The sequence below is a fragment of the Phodopus roborovskii genome, unplaced genomic scaffold (genome assembly GCF_943737965.1).
Source record: "Phodopus roborovskii unplaced genomic scaffold, PHOROB, whole genome shotgun sequence".
Taxonomy (NCBI): domain Eukaryota; kingdom Metazoa; phylum Chordata; class Mammalia; order Rodentia; family Cricetidae; genus Phodopus; species Phodopus roborovskii.
The window spans coordinates 27953276-27979640 of NW_026126525.1; the positions used below are offsets into that span (position 1 = coordinate 27953276).

The 26365-nt window shown below is 42.6% G+C and overlaps 1 protein-coding gene, 1 long non-coding RNA gene and 1 other non-coding gene across 3 annotated transcripts in view; 1 reads left to right on the forward strand and 2 right to left on the reverse strand.

The window, feature by feature from the left end:
- Ociad2 (OCIA domain containing 2) overlaps positions 1–26365 on the forward strand; it is an 844164-nt gene that overhangs the window by 107659 nt on the left and 710140 nt on the right. The gene's annotated exons all lie outside the window — the stretch shown is intronic.
- On the reverse strand, positions 11384–12729 carry LOC127232320 (uncharacterized). The gene is made up of 3 exons (XR_007835368.1): positions 12600–12729; positions 12313–12375; positions 11384–11876 (listed from the first exon to the last, which is right to left on the reverse strand). It is a non-coding gene; the product is annotated as an uncharacterized LOC127232320 (long non-coding RNA).
- Positions 12081–12202, reverse strand: LOC127232516 (small nucleolar RNA SNORA26). Its single transcript, XR_007835388.1, has one exon. It is a non-coding gene; the product is annotated as a small nucleolar RNA SNORA26 (small nucleolar RNA).

Here is a 26365-nt window from a genome sequence, read left to right on the forward strand (position 1 = left end):
ATTCACTTATGTTTATGTGGGGCTATTTTTCCTTCACGGTACTGTAGGGCAGACCAAGGACCTACTGTGCAATGTACAAGGCTCTAGTTAAACTTCATATCCCACACCTCCTTGTTAATTTTTATAAACGTCTTCTCTATATTTATATTTAGCAGTTATTGTACCAACACACCAATTTTACACACATTTGTGTATTCGTGTAATTATTAGTAGAACAGGTATATAAAATAGTCTTGAGCTTCAGAACTTCATATGCATCCAGCTATTCAACGTCTTTTCCTTCATCTTTTGTACAATAGCCTCACCATGCTGAAGAACATGTTCTTTATATACTCATGCTAGATCTTGGACAGAGCCTTGAAGCAATGTCCCATGTCTGCAATCCCCTCTCAATGACTCCCATTAATGAATCTAAAAGCTAGCACTGAAATGGCATTTGCTGTATGGCAGAAACTGTTCTGAATACTTCACATATTCGAAAGCAGTAGTAAGCTAGTTGTGTTTGAATTAGCTCTTTTAGTCCTGAAATGAACATGTCTAGAGTCTCATTACTGAAGTTTGTTTTACACATTTCAACATACAGGGTCCATCACCCCTCTGGTAGCGCCACTATCTCTGTCATCATGAGCACCAGGCTGCTCAGAGACTTGCTACTTGGTTCTTCTTTGTTGTGGGTTTTGCCAGACATTGTCTTACTGTTTATCCTAGGTTGATCTTGGATGCATGGGCATCCTGACTCAGCTTCTCCAGTGCAGTGGCAGGCTTGTACCACCAGATCAACTTTTCTGATCTCAAATTATAGGTGTCAAGTACTTTGGCTGCAGGGTCTTAAAAGTGCAATAGTGAATTTTGCTGAATTAAACTGGAAGGTCTGGGAGTCATCAGTATACCATGGATGCATAGGTAAAGAGAACAAGAGCATTGGGTGAAACCGGATCATGTTATGCCTGCATTTCAGTGACCAAAATACCCAAGAGGATGACCTAAAGAGAAAAGGCTGATTTAGCTCACAGTTTCAGGGGGTTCAGTCTACGCTGAGCTCCATCCACTTGAACTTGAGAGACTCCATCCACTTGAGAGAGACAGGAAGGAAGGAAGGAGAGGGAAAGAGGAATAGGCATGGATAAGGTTCCCCCAGGGGCCCACCCCAGTAACCTACTTTATCTAGCCCTCACCATCTAATATATTAAGAACCCTCTAGAATATCACCAACAGCTGGAGACCAAGCATTCAGCGAATGAGCCTGAGGGGAACATTTTATATCTCAACCATAACTAGTGTTCACTAATTAAAATTTTAAGGCTGTAATTCTCAAACATGGCTACACATATGAATCGCTTGGTAAGATTTACAACTGACACTAATGTCTGAGTCCCACTTCCAAGGACTTTAACATAATTGGTATGGGTTATTCAAAGGTATGACCAGGTTTTATCACCAGTAACTTAAAGAAGTCTTAAAGCTATTTCCTTCCAGGTATGGTGGTTCACACTTTTAATCCTAGCACTTGGGAGGCATTAGCAGGCAGATCTCATTGAGTTCAAGACCAGCCTCATGTATACAGTTAGTTCCAAGACAGTTAATGAACACAGCAAGAACATGTCTCAAAGAAAAATTAGGAAACAAATGCAAACACAAAAATCAACCTATTGCCTATGTTATACAAATTCCAGACTAGAGGTTTGTGTTGCCTACAAAATTATACAACAATTATGTGTTGTTTAAGTGCATATAAACAACATTCACCACACCATTCAATAGCCCAAAGGAGGAAATCCCAATATCCATCAATAAATAAGTAGGTAGACAAAATGTGGTGTGGTGTGTACAATACAGGGAGATATTATCTAACCTTAAAAAGGAAGAGAATGCTGATGCTTGCTACAATACAGGTAAATGTTGCCTGAGTGAAATAAGGAAAATAAGGAGAAAATGTATGATCCCATTTGTAGGAGTGAGCACAGTCAAATTCTCGGGGACAGGAAGTAGAATAGCTGGGTTAAGGGGACCTGAGACGTTTTTGTTTAATGGGTACAGAGTTTTCTATTTGGAATGTTGAAAAACCTTCTGGAAATGGGTAGTGCTTGCATAACATTGTGTATTTATTGCCATAGAATTGTATGCTTATAAATGGAAAAAAAAGATACATTGTACATCCCATATTATTTACTTGTTTGAGACAGGGTTTCTTGAAACCCAGGCTAGTCCCAAACTTCCTAGGTAGTGAACAATGTCCTTGAGCCTTCCACTTCCAAAGTGCCAGGATTACATATATTTTAACACAAGAACACACACACACACACACACACACACACACACACACACACACACACACAGAGTCATTGTTTATCTGCAAGTTTCCTTTCCCAGCTAGATTCAGAGTATCAAGGACCATAATATAGGATATTTTATTTTAAGAAAGACTAATAGTTTGTTTAGTGGTGATTGTTTTCCTTATAACATTATCATGTTGTCTTAGTCAGTGTTCTATTGCTATAAAGACACACCTTGACCACAGCAACTCTTATAAAGGAAAACATTTCATTGGGGGCTTGCTTACAGTTTCAGAGGTTCAGTCCATTATCATCCTGTCATTGAGCATGGTGGCATTCAGTCAGACATGGTGCTGGAGAAGGAACTGAGTGTTCTACATCCGGATCTGCAGGACCCCAAAGTCTACCTCCAGGGACATACTTCCTCCAGTAAGGCCACACCTACTCTAGCAAGCCCACACCTCCTAATCCCTGTCAAGTAGCACCACTCCCTAATGATCCAACATTTAAATATATGAGCCTTTAGAACCATTCCTATTTGACCCACCATACATGTGCTTACATTTTTTTTAGTTTTATGTTAAGTGTGTGTGTGTGCACAGGTGTGTAGGTGTGCCTGTGGAGGCTAGAAGAGGCCATCAAGTCATCTGAAGCTATAATTAGAAGTGGTTATAAACTGCCTAACATGAGTACTGAGCACCAAACTCGGATCCACTGAAAGAACAGCCAGTGACCTCAACTGTTAAGCCATTTTTCTAGTCCCTATTTACATTTTTAAAATTGATTTGTTTGTATTTTTATTTGCTTGTGTCTTTTATGGAGAAGAGCTCACTATGTATCCTAAACTGGCCTTGAACTCATTGTGTAGCCCAGGCTGGCTATAGAGCAATCATCCTCTCTCAACCATCTGAGTGCTTGGATTAAAGTGCATGCCACCACGCCCAGTTCCTCATACTCTTTGCCAGGTAGGCTAAACTGTTAGCACACTTACATCTTCACACGTGTGTAGACAAGGAGGGCCAAGAGTTGAAGTCTGTGTGGGGGGCTTTTGAAGCCAATATTAAAGGTGCTCAGCCACCCTGACACCTTTGATGCAGGCCCTCCTGCAATGCACATGGGCATAAACAAAGCTGAGACATCCCTCCACTGTTTCTTTCTGGTTTTGAATGTCCAGTGAGATTTAATGGGCAGAAACTGTTTGAGTTCTACGCTGAAGGGAGGCCAAGAAGAGGAATGGCTTGTCATTATCTCCCAGTCAGTATGCCTTAAGTGACACAAATTATCAAGAGAAGTGTGAGCTACATCTGACTTGATGTTTCCAGTGTTCCAAAGAGAAAGATGAATTGAACTGAAACATCTCTCTTTGGTATGAGATTTTGTGAGAAAAAAAAAAAATGAGGCCATTTACCTGTGGTTTTGACTGATGAAAAGCAATGGATGACGCTGTCAAGGGAACCCCTCAGAGACTGTATTTCTGGGGTTCCACTAGAGCAGATATTGATAGCAACCTTTCCAGGCATGATTTTCCTTCACAGATGATAAACTGACGTTGAACACATGTAGGTGTGTCTACACCGGAAACACAGAGTCCATGAGACCCGCCACATATGCTTCCTTGGCAAGAGGAAAACTAGAACCTCATGATTTGAGGTGTTCCAAACCAGTGTGGCCGCTGCCATAGACTGCATTAATTCCCATGGCTGCTCTAACATGTATGTACCATGAAGTGGTATGTATCTATTATTATACATTTCTGGAGGCTTGAAGATCAGGAATCAAAAACCAGTTTCACTGAGTCAACATCAAGGTGCCAGCTGGACCACACTCCCTGAAGGCACTGGAAGACCATGTTTCTTTATCTGCCCCAGCTTCAAGAGCTGTGGGCTTTGCATTTCTTGGTTAGGGTCCCCTTCTTCCAGTTTCAAAGCCATCAACATAGTCCATAATAGTGCCCTCCCCACTTTAGTCACTGCATGTGCTACCTTGGGTCCTGTTGTCAGATCTTCTGTCCTCCTTATAAGTGACCCAAGACAATTGTCCCATTTCAAGCCCCTGAATTGAACTGCATCTACAAAGCCCTTTGTGCCACATAAAACTCCAAGATTAGGAATCTTTTTATGATTTGAAGCTACATATTTCATCCCGTCTGATCAAACAAATCCATTTATATTTTCATTTCCAAAAATATAAATGCAAAAGAACTTGTTCTCTTATTTATCTACCCAGAACTGTAAAATAATACATACACACACACACACACACACACACACATTACTTGAGATGTGTAGCTTTATTACTGTTGGGGCAGGAGCCACATTGGCATGGCACACCTCCAACCCATGCATTCTAGAATCTTCTGCTTACCAAGAAACTGTGTTCTGAGTTTCTTGTAAAACGATTTAACATAAATATTTTGATATTTTAAAAAGTGTTTATTTCATGATATGACTGTTTTGCCTACATGTATATTTGTGTACTAAGCACATGTGTGGTGCCCATGGAAGTCAGAAAAGGGTGTTGGATCGCTTGGAACTGGAGCTACAGACAGTTGTGAGCCACTGTGTGGGTTCCATGAAACAAAACTGGGTCCTCCAGAAGAACAATAGGTGTTCTTAACTGCTGAGCCATCTCTCCAGCCTCTGCATAGATAAGTATTTTGAAGAATATTCCATCACTGAACTCAGGAGCATGAAACAAAGCCCCCAAATTGGCTTCACAACAAAATGTAAGTGTTAAGATGGATAGAGTTAAGGTTGATATCATAAAATCAGTTTTATAAAGTATTAGCAACAGTATCTATATGGTAAGTTTAAGGGGTTTAATTTTATAAAATTATTTAAAATGTGTTGAATACTCAAGATGCTTCATAGTCAGGTGCCAGGAAGATACAAAACATTCAGGAAAAAAGGGAGGGACACACACACACTGCTTCACAAAGTTATTTCTTAGTAGCTAATCATCATATGAAAAAAAGCTTAACAGGCCAGCACGATAGTGAATATCTGTACAGAGAAGAATCCACATTTTTCAAGGCCAAGGTCATTCCCAGAATTTGGGTAGATGGCTCAGCAGAAAAGGCCCTTGCCTGAATTCCATCCCCACAATCTATAGGTTAGAAGGATAGAACCAACCCACTGCGGCTGACCTCTGACCTCTACATATGCACCATGGTACAACCTTTCCCTATCCTCTGCCCCATAAGAAAATGTTTTCTCAAAAAAGTCATCCTCAGCTACGTGATGCATTTCAGGCCAGCCTGGGCTATACCAGACACTGTTTCAGAATAAAAACAAAATGAAAGTGATCTAATTATCACAGAGATGCAAATTAAATACATGGGCAACTCAATTATCACCCACAAAAATGGAAAAAACAAAGTGTTGATGGGAATGTTGAACTTCAATTCCTATGTGTTGGTGATGGGAGTGTAAATTAACACAAATACTTCAGAAAACTTAAAACATCCAGTAAATTTCAACGTGGCCATAACCTTGATGCAAGACTTCTGTTTGCTGGCATATAACCAAGAGATACACTTAGCATGTATCATTCTTCAAAAGATGTCATCGCTATGGCTACAGAAGCAATGTTTTAATAATTTCAAATTGTAGATGGCTCCAATCAACATTTGTCTGGATACATTTTATTGTATTCACACAATGGAATGGAATGCATCCTCGTGAACAAACTACAAAAAAATATGGTTTAACTTCACAATGGCAAGTTAAACCAGAAACAAAATACATGTTGACATGTGTAGACACAGAGCTCTAACAAAAGGCAGGGTATGATTCCCAGGGTGCAGGCGAGTGGTTAAGTGTCTGAGAGGAAATATTCCAGGATGTTCATGCCTGAGTATGATTTGTTTGTGAAATTTTGACAAGCTGCATTACTTTTCCATGCATAAATTACCCATCGTCTATTATAGTGGAATAAAACGTCTGCCATAACCTATAAGCAACAAGGGATCACAGGATTTGACATTTGAGAGACTCGGGTTGGATTTGAGAGACATGATCAGATTTGCATTAGGCAAAGATAAGTAGAGGATTGGCAGGAGAGAGGCCTTACCAGGCTGCTTGCATGAGTAATCCAGACTGGGTGTCAAGCAACCTCGACCCGAAAGAAAAGGGGTGGACGGAAAGACAGCAGACATGGGACTTGTCTTACTGTCTCCGAGTTCTTCCTTGAAAAATGCAAATAACTATCTGTTGGATGCTACTTTGATGATTTAATGTTTAGTTGTAATTTCCATATTCCTCCCGCTCACGAGACCAATGCTCCTTGTATATAACTACACAGAACAAGATAAAGTATAGCGCTAAGAAGGCTCCAACAGAAATGAGTTTACAAGGTCTAGGTGACCCATCTTCCCCCCAAGCACAGGGGAAGCCACTATCTGCTTGGGACTGGGTGACAGTAGGATACAGAACAGAAGGCCTGTGGTAGGGAGGAGGCAACAGGCCCCTCCAGGTGGGCGCGAAACAGGTGTAAGAAACCAGGACTCCATTGTACCCTGAATTCCAACAGTTGCATCCTTCTCAGGCAGAAGGGGTGGAGTCAATCACCCCCCCCCTCCCCCAGTGATTGGTGGCCTGTCTACCAGTGTTTTCCCATCCCGCAGACCCAGCAGCTTTTGTCAGGCCTAGTTCTTTTACTTCTGAGTAACTCAGGTTAACCTGGCACTCCCACCAAGGGAACCTAAACATATTACATCTGTGTAATGCTGTGAGCTTCTTTGGTAATAATGGAGCATTCTCTAGTGCCTGAGGCAAGGTTTGGTAGCTGGGTATGGGTAGGGGATTAAACTGCTCCTTATCCTCCCACTCATTCTCTAGTTCAGGATTTTTTTTTTTTTAAGTGGGATAAGGCGACATTTATAGTTTGAAGTGCCTTTCCCGTCCAAACACTATCGTAGTCCTTATCCCCTCTCTCAAAGGTAATTCTACCCCCTCCAGTAAGGGCCTGCCAATGTAGACCAAATTCCTTCACTTAGCAAGTAACTTCAAATTATCTTGTGCTTAGTATTGTAAACCTTGAGTGAGAAGGTTCATAGGACGTTAAAAGAGTTTCAAAGCTTATGCATTTCTGGTGAGAAGGTGGGGTAGCTGCTGTGGAGAAAATTGGATGGCTTCTTAGAAATTAAAAGTAGAAACATCAGGTAATCCAACAATTACATCTCAATAAATGCATAGAAGATTCAAACAGATACTTGCACATCAATGTGTAAATTAACATTCACTATAGCCAAAAGGAGGAAAACATCCAAATGTTCATCAACAGATGAACATAATTTCAAACAACATTCATCTGTTGTTTATGCATCCATTAAAACACTATTCATTCTTTGGACATTACAACCTTATGGATGAATTGTAAAAACAAGCTCCATGAGGGCTTGGGCTCAGTTCACAAGAGTGCCTAGCAAGCAAGAAGCCCTAGGTTTGATCCCAAGCGCCATGTAAAAGACTGGGAGATAAGCAAAAGGATCAGAGTCATCCTCAGTTACATAGTGAGTCCTAGGCCCACCAAGGTGGCATGACAAAAGCCAAGCAAACAACAAAAAAGTGTGGGGCTGCTGTCAAAGAGAACACTGGCTTGGTTCCAGCAGCTACATGGCAGTCTACAACTACTGCGTTCTAGGAGACCCAGCACCCTCAGAGTACACTTATATGCAGAGCAAACACTCCAATGATAAAAATCTCTCTCCAGACTCTGACCTGAAAACTAAGTAAAACGTTCACAAAGCTTACAAAATGTCCTTTTTCAGTGTGTCACATTCAACTCCAAATGCTTGCACTATTGCAGTAAGGGTTCCAAAAACACAGGAATTCTAGACACCTAGCCACACACAGTGCATTATTCATTCTTGGGACTTGAAAAGTGACTGTTGATTTTTCCCCATTAGTACCCATAGAACTGTTAGCTTCAAACTAGCTCATTCTTCTTTTTTGGTTTTTTGTTTCTTTTTCAGGACAGGGTTTCTTCTGTAACAGCTCAGGCTGTCCTAGAACTGCCTTGTAAGTCAGGCTGGCCCTGAACTCAAGAGATCTGCCTGCCTCTGCCTTCCAGGTGCTAAGATTAAAGTCGTGAACCACCACATCCAGCTCAAACTATCTAAGATATACAAACCAAGGGCAGTTTTTAGGACACATTTTTTTTTTTTCCATTAGATTCTGTGTGGAGGTGTGTGGTGCTATCTGCCATAATACGAGTAGTTCAAGAATCACTATTTACGGACAGCTGAGGAAACACAAACTTACCCTTTTAGGTGGAAAAGGGTAGGCTGAGATGGTATGGTGACTAAGCCTTCAATTCCCCACAGGTTATTTATATTTCTTTTTCCAATACTTCATCAGTACCTTGTGAAATTAACTATAGTAGATGTTGCTGGTACTGGTTGGTTCTTCTAGCTTCGGTTCTCAAATTGTGTGGGTCTGGACCCCTTCAGAGGATCCACATAGCAGATATTTACATGACGATTTATAACAGTAGGAAAATCATAGCTATTAAGTAGCAACAAATAACTTTATGGTTGGCAATTAAGCATAAAGGGTCATGGCATTAGGAAGGTTGAGAACCACTGATAGGGCTAAGGTACCCGGCACAACCAATTTTGAGAAAAGTAGCTGCAAATGTAACTCTCTGAAAGAAAGCTAGCACACAAACAAAAGTTGTGGACAGATGTTCTCATTGTTACCTTTGTGACCTTGCAGAGGTCAAAGCAACTAGAAAAAGAACTTGTAACTTGGGAGTACATTCAGGGTACAGACGTTTTCCAAACATCTCTAAGCATCTTTCATTGGCTTCTTGGATGCATCCTGAAGTCTGAAACTGGGAGTGGTGATGCAGTACATGAAGCTGTTAATCGAGAACCTAGCAAGCTAGCTCAGGGACAGGAACCAAGCTCTGGGGCACACAGGCCTTCAAGGTGAGCTCCAACACTCAGATACTCAGAAGTTGTAAACTGCCAATGAAAAGCTAGACTATGGTGATTGTGTATGGATTGTCTCGGAAGGAATGAGTGGTCCTTGCCAGGCAAATACTCAGACTGACAATAAATACATTCTTTTTGTTGTCTTCATTGTTTTTTTTTGGGGGGGGAGGGTTTCTCAGTGTTCTGGGAACTTGCTCTGTAGATCAGGCTGGCCTCAAACTCAGAGATCTGCTTGCTTCTGCCTCCCAAGTACTGGGATTAAAGGCGTACACTACCACCGCCTGGATTTTTGGTGTTTTATCAATAGGAAACAGAAGGGCCAGCATGCTGATGCACGCCTTTAATCCAAAGCAGAGTCGGGTCTCTGAGTTTGAGGCCAGCATGGTCTACACAGAATTGCAGCACAACTGGGACTGTAGAGAGGGAGGGAAGAGGCTAAGGAATGCTGAGCAGTTTTAAATCTTCTTTACAGCCTCAATCCTTGTTTTTTTTAAAAAAAGTTAATTTTATTTTGTATTCTGTATAAACCTTAAATTTCTTTTTTAAGTGAACTCAACAAGTACCCACTCAGAAACCAAGTCTACACCTGATTCCTTCCTCATCTTAATTTGTGTGGTCTTCTATTTGTAACATAGCAATCTCAATAAAGAAATTACAACATGAAAGCATACATGAGGTGCTCTGGGTGTATTTTTAATTTACAGATTTTGAGTATTTGCCTACATACATACTGTATGTGAATCCAAGCTTGCCTGGTACGCAGAGGTCAGGAGAGTCAGACCCCTAGAACTGGAATTGTCCTCTGCAACAGGGAGCCAGCTCTCCAGCCTGCTTTACTATATTTTCAAAGTCGTTTTCACAGCTTCCCAGGATTACAGTTTAAATGTTAGAGACAAACCCACCAAACTAATTTTGCTTTTGAGACAGTTAGGCACAACTACATGGCTTATTTCTTGAGGGCAAAAAATGTTCTAATAATTTCAGTTAAATTTTTGTAAATTATACCTTTCAATTAAAGCACTCCATTTCCTAGCTACTACATGTGCCTGCATCCCTAGTTTTAGCCTCATGCTTTTTGATTAGTCAGTTTCATTGGACCAATGCAAGAGCAGGGGAACGTTCCCATCCAGCTTCCTGACTCAACCCACTCAAGATCTTAGGGCTCCTCAGAACACACTAGGGTTCTAGTCAGCATGATTTCCACCTCAACCAAGGCCCTTCATCTGATCCTGTCAGGTAAGGACCTATTCTTTCAATCTCTACAAAGGTTGTCTATAAAAAAAAAAAAAAAAAAAAACCGAGGCTACCTTTACAATAGCACACCAGTGAAAATCTGTACTGTTTTGCCCTGGGGCTCAGCACCTGGCAACTTGGCCAATATGGTTATAGCCAACAGAAGTGCTTTTATTAAGCAAAGCTATTGCATAAAGAAGCATTTAATATTAGCAGCTGTTAATATTATACATTGTATCTTGACCCTTATTTTCCTCCATACCCAGAGAACTTTGTATCCTTGAGGCCAGTTTCCTCTACAATGTGACCTTGCTTGAAAAAAGCAGATAAAAGTGCCATGCAGACTAATGACAAGTTAGATCCCTAGAATCATGTAGAAGTTGGGTGTGATTGCACATGCCCTCACACAGACCCTGGCCAGGAAATGGAAATCTTGGGTGCAATATTCAGTGCTAATGTAAGTTTCAAATGCTGGACAAATGGCTGAGAAACAGACCTGGCTCCCAGCACACCTTAGTCCCTGTTACAGGATATGGCTGGCACACTCTACCCACTACCCTGAACTCTATAGCCTAGAGACTGGGCTGCCCTTCCCCAATCAATCTACATATTTTGGTATCCACCCTTTGGACTCTCAGGGGGAACTGTAGCTGTGTCCCCTCTCCCTACATGGACCACCTCATTCTGCTTATGTCCACTTTGGATTCACCAAGGTGACTACCTCTATCCACTCTCGGTTCTGCTCCACCATATACCTAGGAGCAGCCATGCCCTTTCCTTTTTCTCTCAATATAAAAGAGATAACGGCTGTTAAGGTCAAAACAAAGCAGAGGGCAAGGGATCCACATGTTGGAGCAGACTATTCCAAGACTGATTTCCACATGTTCCAGTGTAAGGACACAGGCACAATTATTTTAAAATAAGGCCACAATGAACATGACACAGGAAAAGCCTTTATTAAAGATTCTGGAAAATTAATGACAGGCAACAATATACAGATTAATACATCTTGTCTGCTGGCACATGACTAAGCAGGAACAAAGAACTTGTCCTAGCATTCAGGGGACTACAAACATCATCTTCCATACCAACACATTCAAATGACCTAGCATGTTATAGCCAGGCATGATGGCGTAGGCCTTTAGTTCCAGCACTCAGAGTCAGGCTAATCTGAGTTCCAGGGCAGCCAGGCATGGAGAAACCTCCTCCAGCACAATCAATTATTACAAGGCTATTCAGGGATACTCTCACATGGCTCTTACTGTCAAATGGGAACTATAGCACCTATCTCAGTAACAAAGTGGGTGGCAATGAATCTGCTACAACACCCCTAATCCTAAAGAGACATGGGTCAGTCTACTTCACCTTGGAGGATTTACCCCCTGGGAACCCACTTCAAGGCATTAGCGCACTCGTTTCTTGTAGCTTTCAACCTACAATAAAAAAAATAAATTAAATCAATAGAAATGGTTCAGGAAAGGTATATTCTTTTCAGCCCATCTCAAACTTCATTTCTAGGTAAGTAATATGTACTTTTGTCCTTTTCCCTCTATCAAATTAAACCAAGTAGCCTAGTCCTCCTCAAATTCTAAGCTATTACTTTACAATCGCCAGAAGCAATGCAATCCTTCTGGCTCATCTGTGACTCCAGACAGGATCCAAGGAGGAGGTGTACAGTCTCCTCCATGGGTTTTATGGAGAGTTCCTTTACCCTTCTGTGTTAGCCTCTTAAAGTACCGCGACAACCTTAAAAGGGCACAGGAAAGGGCGATCCGGGAGGACTAAGCAGCTCAACCAACACGGGCCGGGCACACGCGGTCATCTGCGCCACGTGGCCCGGGCCTTCTTTCCACCAGTGCGGGGACCTACCTGCGCTTGGGTCCGAGACAGCAGCACGACTGGGCATTGGGGACCCGGCTCCGGAGGCTCGGCCTGCAGAGAAAAAGGGCGGTGGTCAGGGCGCCCGGGCCGCACAGCGTAGGGGGTATTGTGTCTCGCGCGACCCCGGGCAGGGCACGGACGCCCGCCCCGCGGGCCACCGAGATCTGCTCTACCCCTCCGTTCTGGCCGCCGGGAGCAGCTGAGCTCGGGGCGGGCAAAGCTCGAGGGGACACGTGACGATCCTCCCGCGGGACACCCTCCCCACGGACACTCACCTCCAAGCCGGGGACAGAAAGACCGAGGCGGTGCACTCTGCGCCGGTACCAGCGCCAGTGGGGCGGGGCTGGCCCGAAAGTCGCAGCCAATCGGCGAACTGTTCGGAGGGGGCTGGACAGGAAGAAGAAAGCAGCCAATCAATCCCCAGAAAGGCTGTGGGCGGGGTTGGCAGGCAGGCGGGGCCGTTGGCTGCTGGCGGCAGACCCCCCCACTCACTATGGTGTCGCGGGGGTCCGGTGGTGTCAGGAGCGGTCACAAGTTCTTCCAGGCTGCTCCAGGTCAAGAACATTCCTTTCCTAAAGCTATGCCAGTCTGGCTCGATGTGTTCCGACTTAGATCCGGTCTTGCTCAGCTAGTTCACGACCAGGGCCTCTCTCTAACCCTGTAAGGACTTCCCTTTTTCCCGTGTTCATCTACGTTCGTGGGTGGAGAATAATCAAGTAGTGGGGCTGTGGGGGAGAAGTGAGGTGGGCCACCATCAGTGTAGTCAAGGTGACAAACTTGAACTTGGCCAACAGTAGAGTTAAATTGGAGTATTGTTAAAATGATATTAAGTTTCCACTTGCTTTCCGATCTGTTTGCAAGTTAATCATCAAAATCTCTTTTTCATCAACTTCAAGGTGTAGATGGGCAAGGGGACATGCTGAGCGACTTAGTAGGGCCAGAGCGCAGCCTAACAAGGGTGGTTCTGGGATTTGAACCCAGATTATCTGCAGGCAGAACAAGTGAGGCAGAAAGAGGGCAATCAACGGTCTTTGATTGGAGATATATAGGCAGAAAAAACAGCTTGCTCTGGGCCCAGAGGGTCCCACTTGAGGGTCCCAAAGTGTAAATGGGACTGAAAGACAGGGACAGTGTGGCTTGAGATGAGGGTGCTTGTGTTGAACGCATTCTGAGGGCCTTGCTACTTTGTTTTGTACCAAGAACAAAAAGTTGTACCAGTGTTTCTGCAGAGGAGAATGGTGGGATCCGGTGTCAGGCATGCTGAAGGATTGACTAAGGTGATTTGGGTAGAAGAAGAAATTGAACAAATTTTAGGAATAAGTATCAGCAGCCAGCTACTACCATGTTGAAATGACAGGACACTAATTTATCTGAACAATGAAGAGACATTACTTTTGTTTCACTGTAGCAAATGCAGCCCAGCAGCTACAAAGACTCTTGGAACTGATAAGCAAATCTCAGGAAACTAATTCACTCATACTTGAACTCACTATGGTGTGTGCAGGCAAGCCTGGAACTTTCCATCCTTTTGCCTCAACCTTCTCTGTAGAAGGGACTAGAACCCTGCACCACCAGACTGTAGGCTTAACTTATTTTAAAGATGTGTGAGATGACTTTATTTGCAAGGGATTTTATAAAATAATAAAATGTGGTTTTAGTAATTTTAGAAGAAAGAAAATTTCCAAACACACACACACAAACACACACACACAAAATAATAGAATTCAAGGAGCCACACCTGTGCATTCTTTTCCCAGCAAACATCTTTCACCCCAGACCACTTACTTTGTATACTTATTCTAGTTATCTTTTTTGTTTTGTCCAAGTATTTCACCTCTAACTACTTCATCGTTTATTTAGATAGAAAAGACACAATCATGCTTGAAGACAATGCCAATGTAATTGCTAAGACAAACAATGACTCCAAGTTCACACCCAGATTCTCTACTGTCATATAATGTTACTTCACAGGGTGTTCCTTTCCATAAAGACTCAAAGTCCATTCATTAACTTGTGTTTCTTTTAAGCCTCTTGTAGTCTAGAAAAACAATGACCTACTTTGTAATGTCTCTGACTTTTTAGATAACTTCATGAGATTAAATATAAGTGTTATGTCACCCTTTTAAGTGAACAAATGAGTAGTTTTAATACCCTCTAGATTTTATAATCACCACCATTGTCTACTCCCAGATCATTTGCACAGTCAGTGTTTTATTAGAAAAACAAGCTCCATGGGACTGGAGAGATGGCTCAGCAGTTAAGAGCACTTGGTCTTCTTGCCCTCACTTCAGGTGGCTTACAACTGCCTGTAACTCCAGCTCCAGAGGATCTGAAGTCCTCTGGCTTCTTTGGACACCCACAAGTTCACACACAGATTCACACATAAACATATAAAAATAAATAATGAATACATTTTTTTTTTTTAAAACCCTCAAGCTTCCCCAATCCTTGGAAACATCTATGGATTTTTCCCTACATTTTCATAGAAATGGGATCACACACATGGCTTTTCTTTTTTTAAAGATGTATTTATTTATTTATTTTGTATACAGCATTCTGCCTCCATGTATGTATGCCTACATGCCAGAAGAGGGCACCAGATCTCATTATAGATGGTTGTGAGACACTTTGTGATTGCTGGGAATTGAACTCAGGACCTCTGGAAAAGCAGCCAGTGCTCTTAACCTCTGAGCCATCTCTCCAGCACATGTGGCTTTTTAAAACTAGACTTCCTTTATTGATAGCTATTCTCAAGCTTTCTCCATGTTATGTCACAAATCACACATCAGTTTATAATGGTTGAGCAATAATTGCCTTATAAGGGGCAGCATTTTGTTTAGTCATTCATCAGGTTTTGTGCAATTTCTTTCCTGCACCCTTGAATTCCTTGTATGTAGCTACAGCTAGCTTTGACCTCCTGATCTTGCTTCCAGAGATTACAGAAGGCATGGGCCACCACACTTTACTAGTTTTTACCTCTAGAGACCAGGCCACTGTCCTAAAGTTTGCTGCTTGTAGGGTTTGACTGATTGTTTATTTCTGGTGGTTTTGTTTCTGTTTTTCTTATAAACTTCAGAGCAATTTCATGTCCTTTATGGTTTGATTGTCACACTTCAGTGCATGAAATAAACCCCCTGGTCTGCTTGCAAGAGGCACAGAGTACCAGGCTGTATTACCAGAGAGTAATTTAAATATTAGATTTATTGATTTTTATTTTATGTGTGTGGGCATTTTGTTTGCATGTATGCCTATCACACTGAGTTTGTCTGGTGGCCAAGGAGGTCTGAAAGGGTATCAGATTACCATATGGGTGCTGCATGGAGCTTTGGGTTTTCTGGAAGAGCAGCCAGTGCTCTTAAGAGGTAAGTCATTCCCTGAGTCCCAGAGAATGGTTTTAAATGCTCTCTGGGGAAGCCTGGGATTTGGTATGTTAACACATCAGTTGCTCTGTTCTCAGATACTGAACACAGTTTGGACATTTGTATGTAAGAGCAATATAAAAAATTCCTAATTGTCCCTAAATCTTGACTTTAGCAACACCTGGCATTACACTGGAAATGCCATAAAAACACTTGTCAGGTTCCCTAATACATTTAAAACATAAATTTGCAGATATTACTTTTAGAATTACTAAAAAGGGCTTAAGGTCTGAGGTGAAACTGAACATTTTCCAGAATGATGGACATGAGAATTACGTGTGCTGTTTATTAACCTCCCTGCCCTGAGCCAAGTTTAGCTTTATAGCTGATGAAAGCCAGGTGCTTTGAATAACTCATTTATTGTACAGGTCTTTACAGCACTGACCTCCAGATTTGCAAATGCATTCTTATTAATTAATTAGATAGGGAGAATTGATTTTATGGGGGAGAGGGAGAGGGAGGGATGGGGAGAGAGAGAGAGAGAATGCTACAGTGCACTTGGTCAGAGGGGGCTACACTTTGGGATCCAGGGATCCAACTCAGGTCACCAGGCTTGTGGACAAGAACATTTACCTGCTAAGCCTTCTCTCCAGCCCAAGTGTAGGGAAACTGAAATTATGAATCCAATACCACTTTCTTAAGTTGACCCAGAGCAAATCAAATTATGACTGTTGTAATATGGCTGTCATTTTACCCCAGAAGTGGGCCATAATAAAGGGCAAACATTACTGCTTTCACATATTGTCACTATGTAAACAATTCATTTTACAACAGAAAAGCTCCCAAATATGATGAATTGCTTTCTCTCAAGTTCCCGGAAACCTATTTATAATCCCTTAATAGATAAGGAGTGCATTTTAGGGTATTTTAGTCCCTCTCCAAGCTGCATATGAATTTACATTTACTCGGATCTCATAGGCTTTTAAGTAAGACATGCAGGGCAGTGGTAGCACATGCCTTAAATCCCAGCACTTGGGAGGTAGAAGTAGCTGGATCTTTGTGAGTTCGAGGCCAGCCTGGTCTACAGAGTAAGTTCCAGGACAGCCAGGCCTACACAGAGAAACCTGTCTCAAAAAAAAAAAAAAAAAAAAAAAAAAAAAAAAAAGGGTGGGGGGAGGGAGGGAAGGAGGAGGAAGGGAGAGAGGGAGGGAGGGATAGGGTAAGGCAGCAGAGGTAAACTATTGGTACATTTTTTTGCCTGGCTGTGGTGGCTTGAATGAGAATGGCCCCATAGACTCATATGTTTGAGTGCTTGATCCCCAGTTGGTGGAACCATTTGGAAAGGATTAGAAAGTGTGGCTTTGTTGGAGGAGGTGTGTGTCTCTGAAGGCTTTGAGGTTCCAAAAGCCCAGAAAATTCCACTTGACTCTCAGCCCATGGAGTCCAGGAAAAGTAAATGATGGCTTTCTGAAAGGGGGTTCTGAGATGGCTTTTGCTAGCACAGCTTGATCCACCAGATGCTGGGAGTAAAGTATGATGGGGTGAGCAGAACCCTCTGCAGTTATTCTTAATACGTTAACAAGATAATCCAGAAGGCATAGTGGACAGCTTAGCTCCTCTGGCAGGGCACAGCAAACAAGAGCAGGGCTGCTAGTCCCAGGTTCCTTGAAGGGTGGGGTCTTGATTGGGTTTAAACTGCTCAGGGTCCTTAGAGCTTTAGGGACTTTCCCCCATCATCAGATCCTCTATAATTGAGTTCTACTAGTTTCCCTTGTAGATCTCAGGGTCACAGTGTGGCAAGCTCTACCCATCCCGCACAGTTCTCCCTCTGTCCCCAAAGGGCCCCACCCTTCTTGGTTTATGTCATCTCACCAGGTAATGCACACCTTCTTCTTGCATTGCTATCTGAAATGTGAACTAGTGCTGTTGCCCTCCACTCTAGTCCTGAACTGCTCACCTCCCCCAGGGAACACGCTTTCCATACTTTAAGTTTTCTAATGCTTGACATTTTGAACAAAACATGTATTTATTTGGTTTTCCATAAAAGATGTTCCATTTTTATAGCTTCATTTGTCTTTGGTTATTGAATTTTAAAGAGCAGTGTTGAATGCATTGACTCACAGGGGGAAACTGTGATACTTAAAAATAAAAAAGCCTCCGATGTTCAGACCTCCTTGTCACTTGTGTTTCCCGCTCATGAGAGAAAGCTAGATCACATCTCCAGCAATTTTCTCAGCATGTGCTTCGGAAGAAGGATGTGGAATAGGTTCCTGGGGATGAAGAAATCCTGGTACTCTCCAATGGGCACAGCCCGTGTGTGCCAGAGAAGTCTTGCCAACATCCAGCACACAGAAAGGGCAGCAGCAAAAGGATTGGGCATTCTACCAGGGCCTTGCAGGGGGCACAATTATAACTATCTGGTGTGAGAGTCTTTAGCAGCTGCCAATGTCTTGACATTGTTGTGTTCAGGCAGAGACCTGGTCTTAGGAGAACTGGATGAGGTCAGGGCTTGGAAACCCAAATGCCTACTGTTGCCAAGAAGGTTGCATAAAAGGTGAGGAGGCCTAGATAAAAGATTATGGTGAGTCAGGGACACATGTCACCCTCGAAGGGGGTCACTTGACTGAGCTACTTCTGGCCACAATTGGGAATGTGGACCCTGAATGGCTAAAGCTTTCAGTAGCTCAAAGACGCTGATAATGTGACTTTTTGTTGGTGTTTCTTTATTGTCAATGTGTGCTTGTACGTGTATGCACACATTTGTTTAGATGCATGTGAGCAAGTGCATTTAGGAGACATGAGTCAACCTCAGCACTGCCTGTCTTGTATTTTGAGGCAGTCTGTCTTTGGCCTGCTAATCACTGAGTAGACTATTTGGCTGCTAGGGAGTTCCAAGGATCTTCCTGTCTGATTCTCTAGTAGTAAGATTACAGGGGCTTGCTACCATGCCAGACTTTGTTAAAGCATGTTCTAGGGATTGAACTCAGAACCTCATGCTTGCAGAATATGGTAGTTTGAATTGAATTGGTCCCCATAAGCTCATAGGGAGTGTGTTCTTAGGAAGTGTGGCTTTGTTGGAATTGGTGTGGCCTTGTTAGAGCTATACCATAGGCCACCATAGGGGTAACCTATGAGGTTTCCTATGCTCAGGATATCACCCATGGTTTCAGTCGACTTCCTGGTGACTGCAGGATGTACACCTCTTGGCTGCTTCTCCAGTACCATATCTGTCTGCATGCAGCCATGCTTCCCGCTGTGATGATAATGGACTGAACCTCTGAAACTGTAAGTGAGCCACCCCAGTCACATGTTTTCATTTACAAGACTCAAGACTCAAGACAAACTTTACTGACTGAACTATCTTCCTTGGTGTCAGTAATCTGAGTTTTTGATGGTTTCTTTTCTTTTTAAAATTTCTTCAGAGATAATGTATGGTGTTATCCAGGCTAGTCTCAAACTCATTGGATAGTCAAGGCTGTCAGTAAACTACCAGATCTCTTGCCGCCCCTTCTCAAGTGTTGGGATTACAGGTGCACCATCATGCTTGGCCATGATAATCTGAAGTTTCATGTCAATTCATTACATTTGAGACTATTGGCATTGATCCAAATGGATCTTAAACACAGCAACAGTTAAACTAGATCTGTCTATGGACCATCACTATAACATTGGATGCGGGGGACATGAATAGTTTAAATTAACACCAAAAACTAATAGAAGAGAATTAGCTTAGAGATGAGTAAAAATTACATTATAGCAGATTTGTCAAAGCCATTATTGGACACTCAAACATTGGCCTTGTAGGAACAAGTTAAATGTGTTACGGTTAGGAACTGGAGGTCAGACTTCTGGCCATTGTCACCGGGCCATTCAGGATGAAATGGATCATTCAAGCCCAGTTCCTCAAAGCTCACATGCTGAGGACTGCGGGCCAGTGTTGTGGTCCTTCTGTGGGAAGGCTGTCCTGTTACAAGGCTAATACTCATCAAATGGAAAGGGGGCAGTGTACATACAGGGATTGCTTTATCTCAACCTGTGGGCCATGACCCCTTGGGGGTGTCAAATAACCCTTTCACAGGGGTCACATATCAGATATTTATATTACAATTCATGACAGTAGCAAAAATATAGTTAAGAAGTCGTAACCAAATAATTTTATGATGTGTGTGTGTGGGGGGGTGTTACCACAACATGAGGGACTGTATGAAAGGGTCTCAACATTAGGAAGATTGAGAACCGCTGCTCTAAGCCTTGACTTGCTGTTGGAGAAAGCAGTGGGAGGAATGTAGACAGACTGCTCTTGTCTTTCTGAAGAGCGAGAGGCAGATAGTTTGTTCTGCTGGGATTGGATTTCAGCATAGAGTTGTCTGCTAATTACCTGGGGAGAGAAAGCATGGCTATACAGTTACAGCACACAGACTGACCACTCTTCCTCATGCTTAGCTGAGTACATTTTTAAAAGGAACCCAGACTTTGAGACATTAAATTGAGTCTCTTGAGTAAAGTCATATCAGGGAGTGATTCTGGGAAGATGTAGTGTAGGAAACACCTGCTGCTGCTGAGGTTCTGAATACTGAACTGCTTTTGGTTCTAACTTGGTTGAGTTAGGTGGATCTTGATGTCATGCTTAGTTATTCTAGTTTATTCTTTATTTTCAAATTTAACATTATTTTTATTGTATGTGTATGGGTGTTTTGGCTGCATGTATGTATGTGTACTACTTGTGTTCCTGGTACCATACAAAAGCCAGAGGAGGGTGTTATAGGACTGGAGTTACAGTGATGTTGTGAACCATCATGTGGGTGTTGGGGATCGAACCTAGCTTCTCTGGAAAAGCAGCCAGTGCTCTCAACAGCTGAACGATCCATTTCTCTTCATTTGAGTTTTTAAAAACTGGTTGTTTCTCTGTTGCTGTTTATGTTGCTGACTTAATTTGTCTGCTTCTATTTTATTTTTCCAGTTTCCATGCTGGGAATTGAACCCACAGCCTTGAGAAAGCTCTCTGCCACGCAGCTACATTGTCCTACCTGTTCATCTCATTTAGTTCCAAGGAGATGTTAGACGAGTCCTTTGGCTAACCAGTGGCTTCATCTCTGTGTTGGTGTTTTTGTATTGAGAATAGGATAAAAGGAAATAGGATGCTATGGGGCCACTGCCAATGGTCCAAGCTGGCTTGGATCTCAAAATCCTCCTGCCTTGGTCTTCTGTGTGCTAACCAAAAATATTTTCAGAAGCATTATGACGTTATCTATGATTTACCCTATTGGGCTATAAGCAAAACCATAATTGTTCTATTAAAATACAGTGTTTAAAACAAATTAGAGTGAATATAACTGTATTGCAATTCACTAGAATTCATTATCAAAGCCATTATCTAAGTCCTTGGAGACTGTGGGACAGAGAACTCTGATATTCTGCTGGTGGTGAGTTAATGGGACTCACCTCAACACCAGTTTAACATTGTCTTCCAAAATTCAAATTCATGAGGTAGATGGCAAGCAGACATGTGTACATGTACACTGAAGGGCATACAAAGTTCCAGCAACATTTTTGGTGATGAATACAAAACACCCAAATCTATTGTAAATGCATTAGGAGGGTTTCATGTAATAGACTAGAATACTATGCAGCCTTGGAAACCAATTAATTACAGCTTTTTTTTTTTTTTTTAATGCTAGGATGAAACTCTAGGCCTTGTAATATTGTAGGCAAGCACATTACTACTGTGGCTCAACCCACCATGGCCTTTCTAAGCAACAAGGATGAATTTCATAAATATATTTAGGAAAAGAAACCAAAGCACAAGTACATGATTTTTATGTGAATGTACAAACAAAAATGCACACAAAGCCAAACTATGGTGTTGAAAGAGAGGAAGGGGTTTCCTGGGGAAACAGAAGAACTATCGGGAAGAAAAGTCTCCCTAGCCCACTCTGATTTCTAATTGGCTTCATCTGGAGCATCTTTGCTGTCCTTCAACTTTCCTTCACCTAAGGTAGCCATCAGAGCAATGCTTTTTCAGTTACAATGTATTATCAAATAAAAATTTAATCATGTTCCAATCTACCTCAAAAGTCCTTCGGTGGCCATCGAAATAGGCTGACTATTCTGAGGGGTTGCAAAACTGCAGCCCCAGGAAATACATGAATGGAACTACAACATGATGCTGGATGCAGTTATTCCATTAGAGCCATGGCTCTCAACCTTCCTAATGCTGCAGCCCTTTAATACTGTTTGGCACATTGTGCTTGTTAGTATTCAGGCAACTGTACTGTCTGTCCTTGGGGTTCTGACAGGACACACCCTCAGCTGCAGCCACTAAGAGCACCACTTGTGCATATTCACTACATTCCCTTTTAAAAGGGCCCTACTCCCCTCCCAATCTTGTCCCTCCCTCCCTCCTTCCCCCTTCTTTCCCTCCCTCTTTTCCTCCCTCTCCCTTTCTCTCACTCCCCCTTCTCTCTCTGTCTTTATCTCCCCCCATCCCTCTTCTCTCTCCCCTCTTCTGCAGCTCCTACCCTGTCCCCAGAGTCTGGTCTCCCCTCTCCCCTTCCCCCTTTCCCCATTCACTACACCCCCAATTTAAAAAAAAACCTCCACCCAAGCTCTGTGGCGCCATGCCATTCTTCAAAATTACAACAGTGGTGACCCCCAACTGTAAAATTATTATTATAACTTTGCTACCTTATGAATCATAATGTAAATATCTGTGTTTTTCCATTGGTCTTAGGCAAAGGTGTCTTGGCCCACAGGTTGAGAACTACTACATTAGAGGACTTCTGATGTGATGTTCATTCCAAAGCTGGCCTTATTTTATGCTAACAGTACCCCAAAAGTAGTGGCGATTTTCCTAAGTAGCCACCATGAATGCTGCTAGAACAGCTCCAGCGCTGTTGTCTTGGTTTATCCCAAACCACCATTGCTGCTCACAGACTGTAGTGCAGACAATGTCCAGTGTTTGTTGGATGCCCCACTTTCAGAGAGGTGCCCTGTCTCAAAAATAAGGTGTAGAATGATTGAGGAAGATACACAACATTAACCTTGCCCCCCCACCTGACTATATATACATACACATAGACACACATACACACACATACACAAACACACAACAACAAGCCAAACACACAACAAACACAAAAAACACACAAAACAACACACACACAAAACACAACACAAAACACACACACACACACACACAACACACAAACACACACACACACACACACACCACCCCCACACACACATATACACACATACATACACATGCACACATACACACATATACACACATACACATATACACACATGCACACACATACAGATGTATACACATACATACACATACATATACACACATATACATATATACACACATATACACACATACACATACACACATATACTTATACACACATAATACACATACACACATATATATACACATACACATATATACACGTACACACATACACATGCACATATACATACACATACCACATACACATACACACATACACATGTATATATACACATACACAATATGCACATACACATATACACATATACACGCATACACACATACACATATACACATACAAATGCACACATACATACCCACATGACTACACACACACATATACACACACCTACATACACACACACACACACACGACTACACACACATATACACACACACACAGACTACACATATGTACCAGTACTCACACTCACTGCACATGAAGTCCCAGGCCTGGCTCCTTACTAAACAAATCAGTGTCTGGAGCCTAGCCATGACGCTTACCTCTGACTCTAGTACAAGGTAAGATGCACCTGAACGCCAGAGTCTAAACATCGGAGAGGCAAATTTCCCAGAGGAGGGCCAGAAGCAGCTACAGAACGATTCCAGGGCAGACACATCCTGAATTCCAGCACAGTGGTTGGTTGAGGAAGGGTTTGACTTGTTCTGAGATGGACACAACTTACTACAACCTAGCAGGAACCAGTGTTGGTCCATGGATTACACTTTACAGCAAGGAGCACACCACCCAGAGTGGCTGCCTCTCTCTGATCCACTTAGGCTGATGCTGGCCTAGAGGCTGTCTTTCCATTTACTATTCCTTTCCTCACTGTGTATCTTATACCAGCTGTCCTCTTCATGTAGAACACTTTCCCTCAAAATTCCCCCATCATCTAGGCACCATTTTCAAGATTTTTATCTCCTCCCACCTGTGAGTAACATTTCCTCACAGAATGAAGCTAAGGTTACAATTCTTCAACCCAAGTCTTCTGTAACTTGCAACCCAAGCCTTCTGAGACTTGTGAATATCAACCTTGTCCAACTGTAAAACACATTTAATCATTCATGAGTTGGATAAACTCTGCTATGTTCAATTGATTTACTGACAAATCCACAGCCTGAGTTTCAACTTTTTTTTCCCCTCCAGAGGTAAAGGTTGAGACAGGGTCTTGCAACCACCTATCCCTGGCTGGCTTAGTACTCACTATGTAGACCAGGTGGGCTTTGAATGTGTAAGAGGCCTCCTGATTCAGCCTCTCAAGTGCTGGATTGTGCAATACCACATTCAGATTTCAACTTGAATATCTGCATTGTGCACTTAGTTTTAGGTGGTTAGAAGGCATGCAAATAACCTTTTTTTCTTGTTAGCACAACACTCAGGAGCCAGGCACTGGTCAGTTTTCACTGAGTCAGTCATATTTTTGTGTGTAAATATGTGTATATGTTCATGTGTGAGTATATGTGTGTGCCAAGACCTGGGGTTGATGTTGGGTGTCTTTCTCAATCTCTTTCCACCTGATTTTTTTTTTGTAGATTTATTTTTAACATGGAGGTGTGTGTGTGTGTGTGTGTGTGTGTGTATGTGTGTATGTCTGTGTGTGTGTGTATGTGAGAGAGAGAGAGAGAGAGAGAGAGAGAGAGAGAGAGAGAGAGAGAGATATGCACATATGGTGCAGGTTTCATGGATACCAGAAACCATGGGAGCTGAAGTTACAAGTGTGAAGTTACATGTGTTTGTGAGCCACCATACCTGGGTGATGGGAACTGAACTCAAGTTATTTGGAGAAGCAGCGGTTTATTCTCTTAACCACCCAGCCATCTCTCTAGCCCATCCATTTTACTGTTTGAGACAGAGAGGGTCTGACCCTGAACCTGTAGTTTGTGATTTGGCTAGACTCACTGGTCAGCAAACACAAGCCCCAGATATTCTGTCTCTGTGTGTCTCCAGCTCTGGGATATTTATCACTGTGATCATGTTTCTTTTTCTGTGGGGGTGGTTTCTGGGGAATTGAACTTAGGGACCCATCCTTGTGGACTAAGTACTTTTTTTTTTTTTTTAGTTTTTCAAGACAGGGTTTCTCTTTGTAACAGCCCTAGCGGTCCTGGAACTAGCTCTGTAGACCAGGCTGGCCTCAAACTCACAGAGATCTGCCTGCCTCTGCCTGGAGAGTGCTGGGAGAGCCCTGCACCACCATTGCCCTGCTGCACTAAGCACTTTCTGACAGAGCCATCTCTTCAGCCTTCAACTGTGTTTTAAATCCAGAGGCTCTGCAATCAGTGTACCCATATTGGAAGAAATCATGAACTTTATCACTGGAAAAGCTTCCATATTTAAAGCTTTGGACAAACTACCTGTGAAACTGAGGCCTTCAGCTTCCGACATTTCTCAAATCTTTAAGCTTTTCTGTGCCTCAGATTTCTGGCCAGTTATAGTTTGGGTTAGCACGCCTGCATCCATGCCATTTGGGTAGCAGAAACTGGGTAGGATGCCTGATTTCTAAACCTTATGGAGCCAATCATATCTATTACCTCATAGTCATGGTAGAAGTTGAAGGGATCATAACGTGTATCATTACTGGCAGCAGTAACAAAATTGAAAATAGAATTTAGGTAGGATGATTAAGTGTGAGGAGGAATATTAATCCTTCTACACACTGAAAAACACAGTATCCACTTGACCCCCCCCCCCACCCAAACCTTCAGTCAGTAGGTTGTCTCCTATTTTCATCCCAGGTCCTAGAATTCTCAATGGACAGCTCTCACATGTTATGTGTATAACTCTACCCTCTCCCTCCCCCGCCCCCGCCCCGCCAGTAAGTTACTCTTGGCTAGATAAAGCTGTCTTCAATTATATTAATTTATCTCCTAATTTAATTTGTCACAAAACACATTGGCTCAGGAATTTATCACGTTTCACATGCACAGCTTCCCTGTGGGAAGCACGGAATTGCAACCTTGTCTGCACAATTGTTCCCCACGTTTGAGATGGTTTCTTTCAGTTCTCATGAACTTATCCTTCAAGCGGGGTACACATTTGCACCCAGAACCTGAGATCTCTGCCTCTGCAGGGACATGTAAAAAGTCAAGCAGCGTCCACCTCACAAAGCTGAGATCAAGAGCTCCGCGGGTGGGGTATACGGAAGTTTTGTTTTGATTTTTCCCGGGCAGCCTCCAGTACCGCCCAGAACCTCTGTACCTCCTAATGTCATAAATTGCCCCGAGTATCTGCCTAGATCTGGAATTCTTTCTGGGAGACCTTTTCCCAGGCTGTTGGGTTACTGCTGGCTAGGGCTTTCTGGCCACGCCCATGTCCTTCGGTTTTTTTACTATTGGGTTCCGGCGGATGCCATCTGGCTAGAACCCTGGCGAGAAACTTTAAAGTTGG